Raw genomic sequence first — 3,294 nt, forward strand, 5'->3', positions numbered from 1 at the left:
TAAATTTAACTTCGCAAGTTGAGTTCAACAAAATTCAAATATTCGTTACTGTTTTTGTATTTTCGAAGTTTAAACTTGTGTTGTGTTGCTCTTGTGTCTGAGTGTGTGCGAATGCGAGTATGCGTTTACACTATACCATAAACAAATGTAAACAAATTTTTTTAAATTTTTAACAAAAACAATTTTTTTGCTCTTAATTTTTTTTTGTTCGTTAATACATGTAAATATATTTCGTAGTATATTTATTATTATTATTTTGTTTTAACTCGGTTTATTTAACTCTGAAGGTTTTTTCTAGTGTGTGTCTCCAATTGTTTTGTATTTTTGGTATCACTGCGAGCGAGATGTTTTTTTAAGTTGCGACCACTTTGGACTGATGTTGGTTTAAAACTTGTCACAACGTAATATACGTTCAGATCCTGTTTGAACAAAGCCCAGACAGAGAGAGCGCTAAAAAGAGTTAAATCTTATTTATTACGGTTTTATCGTGTGCTTCTTATTTATAGCCCCGTTAGTTTGTGTGAGTAAGAAGAGCAAAAGCTTTTTTTCTCACCTGCTAGTACTTTCAAAGTATGTGTATTCGTAAAAGTTCGGCTTGACGCTAGAAATATTCTTTTTTTGTGCAAATTGGCCAATCATATAATGTTTATAATTTATTTTTTCTTTCTCGATCCCTTGCTGAAAGATCTATTTTTCACACACATCATCTATCTTTTACTGCTGCTGCTCTTTATCTTTTTGCTCACTACCAGCAAAACAAAAAAAAAGCTAAGATATGGGTCTACAATCATAAAAGAGTCAGTCCATGATGATGCGTTGATGTTAAATAGAAAATAATACTATCAACACAGTCGTATTTTCTTCTTAATTTTGTTTATCTCTTTTAGATAAAAAAAAAACACAAATTCTGTGTTTTAGCTTTTATGACAGTGATAAGCTTTTTTTTTGCGTTGCTTTTTTTATCATTTTCCCCACTCATATCATTTTAAAAATTGTTGGTTTCGGGTTGAATTTAATATTATTTTGCAAAAAATTTTATTATTATATTTAGTTTAGAAAAATCATGCTAAATGAGTAATTCGTAGGAAATGGTGAATTTCATGTTTTTGGGAAATTTTAATTTTTGTTATTGTGATAATTTCGAGAAAATGGGTTTCTTTGTAGTTAAATGAAATATCTGGAAAATAATATAAAATTAAAAAAAAAATGTTTAATTATTTAGCTTTAAAAAGTGACTGTGATAAATTGTTGGATCAATCTGATAAATGTGAAAACTTGAACCGATGTTAGTTAGTTTGAAAGGAGGCTGTATTTAACATCAAATCTGAAAACATACACCTAGGGCCCCATTGGGCCTGTTGTACTCTCCTTTACCAGTGTCTCTGGTGGGAATCGAACCCAAGACCTCCTGCATCCTCCTACTAACCTACCGGAGGCAGATATTTACCAAATTCAAAAGGAATATTTTCTCAATGTAATGAAATTATCCTTAAATATCAAAATGTCAAAATACATGGACGGACAGACACCAACAAATCGATATCTACGGTAAAAATGAATCCCACTTTATCTATGCAGTTATTTGTCATGTTCTTATCAGGTCATTTATTCTTTTTTTTTTATAAAGACATATCATCCCAAAACAGCAAAAATAGTATAAGTTCTAAACCAAAATCTTTGCAGTGGATTTTTTTTAATGATTTCATATTTTTTAATTTATTTCTAAATAAACAAACAACTATTTTTTTTGCTTTAACATTATATGATTACAGATAATACAAATCAGTACTTCCCAAATTACTCTTGAATTTAGAAACTATTACTAAAATTGGCATAACTAAATTATCATGGGATAATACGATGAAAACGTATTTTTTACATGGTAGAACGAAAGAAATTTAATACATACATAGAATGTGCGTCTCATACAAGATCAATTTTCAATAGCGGGTCGTAACACATAAAGAATACGTATAAATCATAACAACCCGCATGTCGAGATGAGTATTCTTGTAATAAATATTAGTTGGTAGAACTAAATTATCAAGATCACTACAGGTTTAGACTACTTTTAACAGTACATACAATATCTTCATACACATTCCGCAGCGCCCTCTTCATATTACAATGAGATAAATTGATATTTTTTGGAAATGTTATAAAGGATTTCCACAGATCCAGATTCAAAAGCCATCTAATACATGTAACATTTTTAAACAGATGCTATTTTAAGTTTTTCCATTCGATTTGAAGGATTTTTTATATTCTGAAAGTTCTTTGCTTTATCTTTCTTTAAAAATCGCATGCAAAATTATAAATTATCTTGATTTCAATTGATTTCCCTTTATGTTTTCAACGAAACAACAAAATTTCCATTTAAGAGGGAATTTTGTAGAATTTATTTTAATACCTCAATTTTTTTATCAATTACACAGGACGAAAAAATACTTTTCTAAAGAATCGCGCCGCTCTGAATCCGAATCTGATTTCAGAATTTCTCTTTCACATCTGGGCTTCGAGATATCTACACCTAAAGTTTGATACAACAATAAATTGGAAAAAACTTATTTTTTCGTACATTTGCCTATGAAAATACTTTTTGAATTGTTTAAAAATCTGCTGTAGTTGCTGAGATATCATCCGTTGAAGCTGATGGACGGACAGACATCGTTAAACCCAATTTATAAAATTGATTTTAAGTCGATGATTGAAACATCCTCAGGTGGGTGTGGATTCAAAATGTGAGGTCAAATTCGGATTCAGAGTGGCTCAATCCTTTAGAAAATTAAATGTTGGTCTCAAGGTTTCGAATTTTTTTAAATTTTTTCGGCCTGTGTTATGAGATCCTTATAAATTTGTTAAGGAGATTTTTATACTTGTTTCATCGCTATAATGTATATTATATGTATTTTTAAGACTATTATAGGCTTTAGAAACATTTTCTCATAGGGAGCCTAAATCAGATAAATCGGATTGAGAGCTAGGTGAAATAATGGACCACCGAAATGTTTCAAATTTCATTAAAATATTTTGAAAATTTCGGTCTGTACCGTGCACACACGATTTACATGAACAGTCAGCTGGGCGAATGGATGGACGGCCTATTTCACGCTGGTCCTTTTCAACCACTGGGTGAGCTTTTGTGACGACTCACCTCCATTGTGCTCCTTACACGCAGCTACTCTCAAGTAGTTGAGCTATCTAATCTCAGACCATTGCTGCTCCGTTGCTTAACTTCCGAGATGCAAAAACATCACTTCCGTTTACAACCACGCAGGTGGGATGGCCTCTGTT

At 31.1% G+C, this 3,294-nt stretch overlaps 1 long non-coding RNA gene across 1 annotated transcript; it reads right to left on the reverse strand.

Moving 5' to 3' along the window:
• Positions 1-215: 215 nt before the first annotated feature.
• LOC119613999 lies at positions 216-780 on the reverse strand. The gene is made up of 2 exons (XR_005232289.1): positions 554-780; positions 216-450 (listed from the first exon to the last, which is right to left on the reverse strand). It is a non-coding gene; the product is annotated as an uncharacterized LOC119613999 (long non-coding RNA).
• Between the last annotated feature and the right edge of the window lie 2,514 nt (positions 781-3,294).

Source organism: Lucilia sericata, unplaced genomic scaffold (assembly GCF_015586225.1).
Source record: "Lucilia sericata isolate MDLA Ls3-8-SP2 unplaced genomic scaffold, ASM1558622v1 Contig002483F_arrow, whole genome shotgun sequence".
NCBI lineage: Eukaryota > Metazoa > Arthropoda > Insecta > Diptera > Calliphoridae > Lucilia > Lucilia sericata.